A 12851-nucleotide genomic window follows, 5' to 3' on the forward strand; every position below is an offset into this window, starting at 1 on the left:
CACTACCTATACAGAGATATGAAAAAGGCCTCTATCATGTCTTGTTTTCACAAGGTGAATCTTTCCTGTATTGCAGAGCATTTGTGTGGTTGAATAAGCTAACAGTGTTTCCTAATAACTTAATTTGATGATTCATTGAACATTTAGTGAACTGTTTTTTAATTTCTGAATGAGATAATGAAACTTTAAGCTGTGCTGAAATACACTCAGTGGGTAATAAAGGCAAGTTTCATTCAAATTAATAGTTTTTCTGATGACCAAGCGATTTTTCTTGTCCTGTGCACATATATGTCCATAAGATGAGCTGAATTAAAGGGTTGCATACACCGAAGAAAAACCTGCATTAACACTGGATCTTATGTTTAAACAAGGATGTTGTGCTGTGGCTTATCCTCCATTCTCACTTTCCCACAGAGCAACACAAAGACAATCCCCCTCAGGGATCTACAAAGTATCACATTATTACTGGCTCCATAACTTCTGATAGCAATGACCTGGAACCACATTGAATTATCCCTCTCTGAGAGATTTCCCCACATGTACCTAAAAAAAAAGAGAATAAGTAAAAAAAAAAATCTCTTAGGACCCACCAAGATGCAGCTGTTTGCTCCCCCTCCTGCTGATGCACAGAGAGCTGTCCTCATGAAACTGCTGCTGTCGCGTTATACCCAACATGTTCCGGCATTGTCACCTCACCCTTCTTTTTCTCAAAGAGCCACCAGTAGTTTGATGTTGCTGTTTCCCCAGCTTGTAAAGCCTCAACAGCTTCAGAGGTGTCAGACCGCAGGAGACTGTGACATTATTTCTCAGTGCCTGACACCAATTAGACCCAGTCAGCTCTGTACCATGGTTCAATCAGTGGGAAAACAATGGATTTTCTGCCTGTCCAGGTGACACAGCACAGTTCAAAGACCAAAGAACCGTTGTGTTCTTCGGGCTTTGTCATCCCCAGTTTCCTATAGAATAAAACATGTTGTTCATCTTGTAAATTACGATCCCCTGTTGGAGTCACAAAGTGGGATAAAACAGGGTGTGTTTTGGGGAAAGCCTACTTGGCTCTCTAAAAACCATACTACCATATCAATGTGCAGCGTCCACTGCTCAGATTCACTGTTTGTTTGTAACTTCAGGCTTGCAGCACAATAACTTTGTGACAGTCCTGAAAAAGCGGGGGGGGGATCATGGGAAATTGGAAAATCATCGCAATTTTTAAGGACACACAAGACTAGGCTGAGATATGCCAAGTTTTCAGCTAAGAGTTCTTTGAGAATGGCTTGTTGGTGCAAAAATACAGTGTTATCAATGTCAAACATTCATTATCGTTGGCAATCTTTTGTTGATTAGACCACAGAAATTGGAACAAGTGATGTCTTTTTTGACATGCTGCTTGTAACAAAGTGCCTAAAGATGTAATTTAAACATGGTTCCTTGTTCACCTGTCTGTTACGTGCAGACAAAAAAAGGTCAGGTAGAAGGACTGAATGGAAAATAAGTGAAAAAGCAGCCAATGTCCAAAGACAAAGGTTCAGAAACCCTGGATATCTATCACTTAAGAGCACGTAAAAAAAAAAATAGAAGAAAGTCTGTCTCCTTGGAAGTATAAAGAGATGATGTTGGCTTGAAACTTTTGCATGTACAGAACTGCATCTTTCAAAAAAGATCCCCCAGCTCAGAGTTAGGGCACATACCACATGGGTTCAAACGCATCCGGCAGTGAGTCTCCAGTTTAATTGTGGGACCTTGCCCCTTATCTTTCCTCATATTTCCTGCCTTTCTCCGCTGTGACCACCAAAAAACCCACAGTGTAATGAGATTTATGACAGAAATATCAGCAAGTCTTTGTTTTACTTTGATGAAAGCTTTTGTGACACATTTACTGTGGTTACAGGGTGAGACCGTGGAGCTGGAGAGCCAGCAGGTATAGTGGGATGAGTTGGGGTGTTTTCATTGTGAAACCATTAGGGTGAACAGTGGGTCAGGCTTTTAAATCTTCTTTGGGGTTTTGATGTGGTTTGTCTGGAGAGCTGAACAGCAGGAGAACCGAGCGCAAAGTATTGATTTGCCGATGGACACAGACGTAAATAGATTGGATCACTTCAGTCGTCTCTCAGGGAGGTTAAATCTGGGTGACTGCGCTGCGTGAATCCTTCAGACCGTTAAGCACAGCGCACAGTTTAATGTGACATAACCTACAGTTAAGCTGTCAAGCTGGAGGTCTTCAGCAGGTCGGAGCCCTGAGGAAGAACAACAAACATAAGTGAAAGATTTTCTTTTTCTTTTTTTTTTTTAGCTCTGTGTTAACTGCAGGTCTCAGATGTTTCTGGAGGGTTTATTTGTGTGTTTCGTTATGAGGTTTTTGTTTAAGTGCACTGCTCGAGTTACAGGAAGTTTTACGAGTAACATCTGCCAACTGCTGGTTAACAGATGCCTTTTTCATACACACACAAAAGCTGAACTCATGCATTTTTAAGCTTGTTAAATTTTAGACTTGAATGACAAAACAAAAATGATGGAGTCTGACTCATAGCTCGCAGCAGTGTAATCTTCATGGGAATAAATCCACCAGGAAAGAATATTAAAAGTGAAAATGGGAAACCAGAAGATAAATTATTAAACATTTGATCCTTCACTGTCCTAAATGAAATAATCAAGCCTATATTTAATAATTTATTGCTTCCTCTGCCACTTAAACATGCCCTTCTGTCTGCTAGTGTGATTCTGACGTTATGTGGAAACTCGCCCCATAGCACGCAGTAATCCCACTGTTGGCAGACATGCTTTTCTTTTAGAAAAAGTTTAAAGATGCACTGATGTGTGTCTCTGTAACTGTAACTGTGAGATATGAAGCTTGCAGGTTGATGTGCACCAGGATGTGGGACATTTGCTTGCTTCTCCCCAGACATTTCTATTTATTTCAGTTTAGTTTTATTTATATAGTGCCAGCTCACAGCAGTGACCCCATGGTGTGTTATATTGTAAGGCAATTTGAGTTTTAAGATTGTAGTCAGGGTACAAAAGTCTGCACAATACAGCACCACAAATGGATGGGGCTCAGCAGGTAGAGCAGGTCATCTACTAATCAGAAGGTTGATGGTTGATTCCCTGGTTGCTCCAGATGTGTTCGATGAAGCGAGAATGTTAGATAGAAAGCACTTACATGTAGGAGGAAAAAAGTGCTTGTAAGAAAGTGACATGCTGTATAAAGTGCCTCGAGTTCTCACGTCGGTTTGAAAAGCGTTATTTAAGAACCATTACATTTACTATCACAGGTCCTGGCTACTTGAGGAGATTACAATCATATTTGTTTGGGTCATGTATGATCTAGTATGGACTCGAGCCTCTGGGGTATCAAAAAAAGATAAATATGTAAATAGTTTTTTGCGTGTGAAATTTAGAATCGCTATTTTCTTTCTTCCATGTTCTGATTCACGGTTCAGTTCAGCATTAGGGTAGAAAAGATCATTTCTGGCAGTGATGTTTTATAGACCTTAATAGAATTAACAGTAATAATATAACAGAAAATAGGGCAAAAACATGGTAAGTCCACTTTAGGTCAACATTTTCCCCCAGACTTTTTTACTGCTTTAGAGGACGCACCGCCTTAAAAGCCACCAGCAAAGGCCTCAGTTCACAGTTAAGCACTGCAGATGAAGTCTTCAGAAGTTCTAGTACTTGAGAAAGTACTGGTTGTACTAGTTGTGTCCTTGGGTCAAATGGTCTCAAATGGGCCTGATTTTGAGCACTATTATCTCACTAGACAGGGACATTATTTTATTACCATTATGTTACATGCACATTTATTATTTACATGTTATTATTCCACACCTGTTCTTTACCTCTTCAGTTTCCTATTAAATGATCAAATGGGTATACAGAATGGACAGATAATGGATAGTCCATCCTGACACTGTTGCTGTTAGAGTTTTGTGTCTGTAAGGGTCTTTTTGAGTTGACTCCATTATAGATGGGGTTAAATTGTATTCAGAAGTCTCCGTGACAGATCTGGCTGTCCTCGCATCACTCTCCTTTGAAAGGTATCATTCTGTTCAGGCAGATCAGATTTTTGGAATTCAAATGCAAATTACATGAAAAAAACTGCAGCACTTTTATCTAACCTTGCAATATGTGGCTACTTATACCGTATATATGCATTTCTAACTCAGTTACTAAGTTTTGAATCTAAACCCTGGCTAGAAAATGAATGAATCCGAAGCACTCAGAACGCAGTGGAGCCAGATACTGAAGCTTAGAGATTTGTGATGTAACTCATAAAACTGGATCAGTGCAGATGAAGAAAAGAGACAAACACGCTTTCAGACTTTCTCTATGCAGAGCCAACATTTGCAAACAGATGCAGATTTTTAAAGTAAAGACAAAGAAGAGGCTTGGAATGGCAGGGTGCAAGGTTGTCTGGGTTTTGATTTGAAAAGGATCGCAGATGAGAAGAAACAGAACATTGTCATCATTAAGAGGGTGGGATTTCATCTCAACAACGAGAGCAAACAGAGAAGAACAGTGCAAAGGCTCAGTCACCACCTTGTTCTTGGCCAGGTTTGTGTGCTTTCAAAAGTGAAGCAATATGAAAATAATTGATAGAAGAAGAGTGACAGGAAATGGAGAGCGGGAAAATGAGCTCCCACAAGGGCAGAGTTGCAAACAGAAAGGTTGATTTGATGAAAGATGAGCCGAGAGAAAAGACAGATACAGAAATCTGCTGAAAAGAAAGAGGAGGAGAGGAAGGAGGAGAGTTTGTGCAGGAAAGATGAAGACAGATGATCACGTACAAACACACTCAGCATGAATTCTTCACACTGACTCATGTTCTCTCTCTCTCCCTCTCTCTCTCTCTCTCTCTCTCTCACACACACACACACACACACACACACACACACACACACACACACACACACACACACACACACACACAGTCTTTGATTTTAGAAAACTTCACACTCTACATTAATTTCCTGAAGACTTAAACCTAATGATGTTAGTAAAGAGTTAAAGATACAGTCAGTAAAGTTTTGAGGCTATTGTAAATGCGCAAATGATTAAATTCTCATGAATGTATGACTAATCTTTTAAAAATATATAGGACAGGGCACCAGTTTGTGAAAACTGCCATGTTCCCCCACCATATTTCAGTATAGTGGAACATCTCCCTTTTGACTAATAGAGTTTTCCATAAGTGGCCAGAAACTGGCTGTAGCATCAATATCGCATCTAATTAACGTTACTTAACAAAATATGTATAAAATTTCATTAATAAAAAATAAATAATATAGTAACATTTCAGTGTAGGAAAACGCAGAGCTTTTTAAAAAGAGCTGTCTCTACAAAGAGTATTGTGATAAATAAGTGATAACAATTGCTGTCATTTTTAAAAAATGAACAATTTACATCATGTCAAGAACACACATACACACAGTCATTCATACACCAACTCTTCCACCATTCATGGCTGTCTTCCCTCTATACTTCAGCCTCAGTTTATCTACATGTTTGTCACGGTTCTGGGTCATTTTGACCCAGCTTTTTCAGTTTTCTATATTTTGGTATATTTCTATAGTATTGATTATTATTCTAGATGAAGTTCAGTGTCTGTCTGCGTCCTTTTAAATTGTTTCCTGTTTTACTTTGAAGGTTTGTGTCTGGTGTCAGTGTGTTCAGGTTACGTTTCCCCTGTCTTGTCAGCTGTGATTTCTCCCAGGTGTGTTCCCCTCCTGTCTCTCATCCCTTGATTACTGCCATGTGTATACAAGCCCTGTGTTTCCTTTGTTCTCTGTTGTGTTGTTAACGTCTACTTACTCTCACGTCCTGTGTTTGCTTGCCAGCCAACCAGGTTAGTTAGTTTTGCTCTGTACCTTTCCAGCAATAAAGCGGAGTACTCTGAGTTACATCTGCCTTTGCGAGTCTTGCATTTTGGGTCCTCCCCTCTTCAACTGCCTGGACACAGCCTTGACAGAGTTTTATGGCTGACTGAAGTAAGGCGACAGCTTCATTTTTCTGTGACTGCTGCAACTCGCTCAAGTTAGACTGAGTCACTCACACACATGCTAGAAAAGCTAATGGGGACTTCATTTTTAATCTAATAGCTGCTTTTAATGCTGCTGCTCCTCTTTTATCTGCTTTCAGAGTGTTTCATCTGCTTAGTGTGCCTGTGCCCTGTACGTCGACTAACAGTTTGGTTCTCTGTTTTCGGCCTAACAGGTTGGTGACCCCCCCCTGGCAATCTCCCATCATTAGGGGAAAAAAGTGCATTCCTTAAGCAATTGGTCAGTGGTTGCTGAAGTTGGCTGGTTGTTTTGTTGAAACTGGTCACAAAAGACGGTACTGCCCTGTCCATTTTGTGATTGCTTTGGTTGCTAGCTGACTGCTACAGTCTGCTGTAGTTTAGAAGATGCTGACTTGACTGCAAACAGTTGTCATTAACTCTCTGAGCAGCAGTGAAACCTGAAAAAGTGCAACACAAACTGAAAGCAGGGAGTGGGAGTTGTATCTTACTTCTGCAAACATTTCTAAAGGAAAAACTTTTACTTTGAAGGTGAACAGTCTGTTTCCAGTTTCTCTGCAGCCTGCATGTGTTTGCAGACAAGTCATCGTCTTCCATACAGGGAACCTGTGACCAACCAAAGTAATCGTAGAGCACTACATACTACTTTGTGACCAATTTCCTGTTAGCAGCTGCCACCACCCTTCAACTTATCACAGACAACCTTTTCTGGCTGCTGATTGGCAGGTGGTAACCGACCGGTCAATAGGCCTGTTTTAATGATGCTTTGGTAAAGAATTTCAAAGCGGCTAGCGACATCCAAACCTCTTGCAAATGGTCTTGGAATACCCATTTTTATGACCAGTGGTTGACATATTCAGTTTATTTCAATTGTATTTTTATAGCTCTATATCACAACAACAGTCACTTCAGGGCTTTTTATACTGTAAGGTAAAGACCCTACAGTAATACAAAGAAACTCAAACCTCTACGAGCAAGTTCATATGGCTGCCATTGGTGTCTAGGCTTGTGGCCTGGACCTTCTGCAGTGAACTTCCCCGCTGTCAGAACTCTTGATCCATGCAACAGTTGATTATCACAATTAGAACATATATAAAAATCTATTGTGACAGGCTTTGAGTTCATGTCCTGACAGGTTACATTTTCACAGACAAATTCAGACACAGGTCTTGCAACATTGAAGAATTTGCAACTCGCCATCCATGCCAAATAAAGTGACCATGTCCCTCCACTAGAACAGCTTTTAATGTTTAAAAACCAACAATATATTCTTTCTCAAACTAGAAAAGAACTCTCATGTGTTGTTTATTAGTGACAAACATGCTGTCAACACTGAAATGTTTAATGCCAAACCTAGCTAAGCATCAACACAATGGTTAAAGGTTAAGTATCATTTTCTTCGGCACTGGAGGGGTTTAACATCAACAGGTGAAATGTATACTCTCCTGGAAAATGTGAAGAGAATTATAATGGTAATCATGTTAAATTCCCAAATTGGGACTATAAACCATTAATTTGGGGTTTCTACTCAGCCCTCCCGCTGCCTTGAGGTCTAAAGAGCTGTATATTCAGATGCTGCTTTTTATTCCAGAAATCAGGGTGGAAAATGCTCAGCCGCAGATGAAATTGTTCCCCCAGAGAACCACAGCACCCAGCGGAGCTGAGAGAAAGCCTCAGCCAGTAATTATTCCAGTGCTCCATCTAAAGCATGTTTGTGGTGATAAAATAAGTTGATTGTGCTAGTTTTGAAGAGCAGAATGACAGCACGGGAGATGAAACGTGAGGAAAGCCAGCAGCTGAACAACAGAGCAGAGACACTAGTGAAGCATGCGGAGAAAGAGGCAGGAGGTTTGCATGCAGGCACAGAAAAGGAGTCAAAACTCAAATAACATAATGATGACAAGAGCCACGAAAAGGAAGAGACAATGTTGATGATGAACAAAAATGAAGTGAGTGAGGCATGAGACAGAAAGGATCAGAAGCAGAGAGATGAAAATGCTCACAATTGTATAAATAGAAATAAAGCACAAAATTAGCTACACTTGTAGTAAAAGACGGTGAACCATCTGAGATTTCTATTTTTTCCACTGAGGTCTTAAATTTTATTTTCATTACTGACTTATTACTGGTTTTACTCCTGTATCAGATTGTCACTCAAGTCCTAAAAGTAGAAGAAGAGCCCCCAGGTAAATACTACATAACAAAAAGGGGCAAATATGTACAAATATCAAGAACAACACTTGTTACGTTCCCCTGAGGGGTCTAGGCGGTGAGGGGGAAGTAACAGTATCCCGTATGGAGAAGATACAGTGGGGCAAAAAAGTATTTAGTCAGCCACCGATTGTGCAAGTTCCCCCACTTAAAATGATGACAGAGGTCAGTAATTTGCACCAGAGGTACACTTCAACTGTGAGAGACAGAATGTGAAAAAAAAATCCATGAATTCACATGGTAGGATTTGTAAAGAATTTATTCATAAATTAGGGTGGAAAATAAATATTTGGTCACCTCAAACAAGGAAAATCTCTGGCTCTCACAGACCTGTAACGTCTTCTGTAAGAAGCTTTTCTGTCCCCCACTCGTTACCTGTATGAATGGCACCTGTTTGAACTCATCACCTGTATAAAAGACACCTGTCCACAGCCTCAAACAGTCAGACTCCAAACTCCGCCATGGCCAAGACCAAAGAGCTTTCGAAGGACACCAGGAAAAGTATTGTAGACCTGCACCAGACTGGGAAGAGTGAATCTACAATAGGCAAGCAGCTTGGTGTGAAAAAATCAACTGTGGGAGCAATCATCAGAAAATGGAAGACATACAAGACCACTGATAATCTCCCTCGATCTGGGGCTCCACGCAAGATCTCATCCCGTGGGGTCAAAATGATCATGAGAACTGTGAGCAAAGATCCCAGAACCACACGGGGGGACCTGGTGAATGACCTGCAGAGAGCTGGGACCAAAGTAACAAAGGTCACCATCAGTAACACACTACAACGGCAGGGAATCAAATCCCGCAGTGCCAGACGTGTTCCGCTGCTGAAGCCAGTGCATGTCCAGGCCCGTCTGAAGTTTGCCAGAGAGCACATGGATGATACAGCAGAGGATTGGGAGAATGTCATGTGGTCAGATGAAACCAAAGTAGAACTTTTTGGTATAAACTCAACTCGTCGTGTTTGGAGGAAGAAGAATACTGAGTTGCATCCCAAGAACACCATACCTACTGTGAAGCATGGGGGTGGAAACATCATGCTATGGGGCTGTTTTTCTGCCAAGGGGACAGGACGACTGATCCGTGTTAAGGACAGAATGAATGGGGCCATGTATCGTGAGATTTTGAGCCAAAACCTCCTTCCATCAGTGAGAACTTTGAAGATGAAACGAGGCTGGGTCTTCCAACATGACAATGATCCAAAACACACCGCCCGGGCAACAAAGGAGTGGCTCCGTAAGAAGCATTTGAAAGTCCTGGAGTGGCCTAGCCAGTCTCCAGACCTCAACCCCATAGAAAATCTGTGGCGGGAGTTGAAAGTCCGTGTTGCTCGGCGACAGCCCCAAAACATCACTGCTCTCGAGAAGATCTGCATGGAGGAATGGGCCAAAATACCAGCTACTGTGTGTGCAAACCTGGTAAAGACCTATAGTAAACGTTTGACCTCTGTTATTGCCAACAAAGGTTATGTTACAAAGTATTGAGTTGTATTTTTGTTATTGACCAAATACTTATTTTCCACCCTGATTTACGAATAAATTCTTTACAAATCCTACCATGTGGATTCATGGATTTTTTTTTTTTCACATTCTGTCTCTCACAGTTGAAGTGTACCTCTGGTGCAAATTACTGACCTCTGTCATCATTTTAAGTGGGGGAACTTGCACAATCGGTGGCTGACTAAATACTTTTTTGCCCCACTGTATATATAAATCTTATAAAGTTTGTATCTGTCTTGTGTGAAACTTGTATGAAAAGCATACAAGAGTGAAAACAGATATAAGAGCCCTTGAAAAATTATATAAATGAAACTTGTATGCTTTGGATACTTCCTAAAACAATATATGAAAGTGGCTACTTTCATGAGTAAATCATATAAGCCTTCTATGATTCACTGTATGAAGTAAGTAGCCACATCTTATGCAAGTCTTTTATAAGTTTTTACTATTTATTATCCATATGGGATTTTTCAATTCAACAGGGATCTATGTCACAAAGACATGAAGAGGAGCTGAAGGTCCCTACACGGAGCAACCAGAAGAAGAAGAAGAAGAGGAGGAGGAGGGCTCTACATCTGAATTTTCATAGTATGTTCCAAGAAGCGAGTCATGGAAAAAAAATTGAAAAAATAATATTCAGAAAAAACATAAAGAGTGCAAGAGAGATTCCAGAGGACCTAAAAACTGGTTGTTAATGCATGTGAGATTAAAAAATATTAACTAGACTTAGAAAATATTAACTTGACATTTGAAGGAAACTGAACACCAGTAGTGATCAACCAACAAAGATCAGCTGCCTGGGCTCAAAACAACTCAGGATCAGGGGTATTGTGATAAATAAAAGCGTTACGAAAGAATGTCATCAAATTCACGATGTTTCTTTTTTTTCTTTCCTTTTTAACGTACGTACATACACACCAGATGTACTACAAAAAAGAAAATGGAGTTGACATCGAGCAATGAGTCAGTGCTGATGTTTAAGAAGAAGTTAAAGAAATGGAGATTCTGAGTTCATCCAATTCTCAACAGAAGGCAGCAGCAGGGAGAGTTTCATGGTTTGATCCAGTAGTTGAAGTTGTGTGATGACTGCTTTCATGCAGATTTCAGGATGTCGGTGATGATTACGACAGTTAGGACATCTGAGGAAGCAGATATATTATTTCAGAGAGGTGAGTGACCAAGGGGCATCGCCTAGAATCAGTATTGTGTCTAGAATGAATGAATGTTTACAATGTTTTGATAGTATCATCACTAAATGACCCTGTGATTGGTCAGATCTGTTTATCTGCATAATTTTTTTTTTTTTTTTTTTTTTAAAACAAGATTAAATCTAAAAAATAAATGTTGCAAAGTCATCCTGTGAAATTACGCAGTGTGAACGGCTGCATTAAGAACAGGTGAGTCGAGAAATATTTTTAATGCACAAAATGTATTCACACCAATTTTACGCGTCTGGTATGTAAAGGCCTTAACTTCACACTGAACCGTGTTCACAAGTCCTCTAAGTTGTGTTTGCATGGTAGGGATACAAATGTGAAAATGCTGCTGTATAAAAAAAAGCAAAATAAAGGCAATTTATTGGAACAGTCTAGTTAAAACCTCAAAAAAGAAAATCAAGACAATGTTTGTACATATTCTTGTTGTTTGTATATATAGCTTGTATTCGTTTATGTCCTTTAGCTTTTTAAGTTTTTTGGTTAATAGAGTCACCAGATGAAATTGTGTTGTATCTTTCTACAATGACAAATGAAGCATCTTAAATATAAACCTTAAATGTGAGGAAACCACCAGTTCTGGATGGAGGGATTGCCTGAAGCCTCCCCAAGCTAATACCTACAACTGGCTGTCAGTTACTGAGAGCACCTGCTTGCATTTGCTGCTCCGTAAGGCGATAACAACAAGTGATCAGATATATAAGATCATGTATAAAAATTTCCCTCATTTAAAAGATGATCAGGTTCAATATTTTCATTTCGTTTGGATTACTGGGTTCCTTTTTCTACTTTGAAAAGCTCTGTGATAATAACATGATGTTATGCAAGTAGGTCATATTTATGCAAAAATATAGAAAACTCCAGCTGGCTGACTTTTTTATGCAGCTATACCATAAGCTGCTATAATCAGCAACATATTCATCTGCAGGTGACTCTGAGAGGATTGTTAATCATGGAAGCAGCAGGAGTCATGGAGACAACTACCTGTATTATCAAACTCTAAATCGTCAAACAAGGAGACAAAAAACAAGAAAAAGTGGGAAAAATCATTAATAAAAAAACCTGAGATGGTGCAGCAGGTGAGAATCAAGGATTATGGGTTCCAGCAGCTCAAATATTGTGTGACTCAGTGTATGATAAAAAAAAGGGAAGCTGAGAACAAAGCAAGGCAAACATCATGATATCATGCAAAATGTGGTGGTGGTATTCTTTTTTTGTGTGTTCATCACTGGCTGAAAAATATTCATCACGCTCTGTTAAATCCATAGACAGCATCATTATTCCCACTAGTATAAACAAAACTCCAAGATGTGAAAGCTCTCAAAATGAAAGCGCTGATTGCACTGGAAGTTACTAATTTAAACCTTTTCACATTACGTCTTTCACACGCTCTCCTTTCACTAAGGTTCAAGAGTATAATAGAATACAAGGAGAGTGTATGTATTATAGAAAATATACAGTAGCTTGGCTTTTACCATTTTATGTCTCAGTTAGAAAATGAAGGACTTCTTGAATTAATAGTACCTCTGCAGAACTTTCAGAGAGAGGTTCATAGTGTTTCCTCACCATGAAAAACAGATATTGGAAAATGGGTCAAATGGTATTTAGGACCATCCCATACTTGGGTCACTACAGCATTAGAATCAGACTGAGTGTGGAAATAGACCATAACATTGAAGAAAAAGCCAGAACAAACAAAATTGTGCCTTGAGTCATCGTTGAAAGTGAAAGGTTGCCACTGGCAATCAAAAACAGCCAGAGCTGGTCAGGCTAGTCACTGCTGTGCTGCTCCTTTACAATATCAATCCCACAGTACATCCAGATGAGGCTGTCAGGCTTTTGTCACTTCTTCATTGTGTTTTCCTTTCATTTTCCTCAGTGATGGGTGTTGATGGTGTTTTCATTTCTGTGACC

The 12851-nt window shown here is 39.8% G+C and overlaps 1 protein-coding gene and 1 long non-coding RNA gene across 2 annotated transcripts in view; one reads left to right on the forward strand and one right to left on the reverse strand.

Annotated features, from left to right (window-relative positions):
• Positions 1–12851, reverse strand: part of htr2aa (5-hydroxytryptamine (serotonin) receptor 2A, genome duplicate a) — a 93707-nt gene that overhangs the window by 36342 nt on the left and 44514 nt on the right. The gene's annotated exons all lie outside the window — the stretch shown is intronic.
• On the forward strand, positions 5793–11301 carry LOC120727676. Its single transcript, XR_005694579.1, has 3 exons — positions 5793–5984; positions 6136–6210; positions 10206–11301. It is a non-coding gene; the product is annotated as an uncharacterized LOC120727676 (long non-coding RNA).

The sequence above is a fragment of the Simochromis diagramma genome, unplaced genomic scaffold (genome assembly GCF_900408965.1).
Source record: "Simochromis diagramma unplaced genomic scaffold, fSimDia1.1 OVJJ01000322.1, whole genome shotgun sequence".
Classification (NCBI taxonomy): Eukaryota; Metazoa; Chordata; class Actinopteri; order Cichliformes; family Cichlidae; genus Simochromis; species Simochromis diagramma.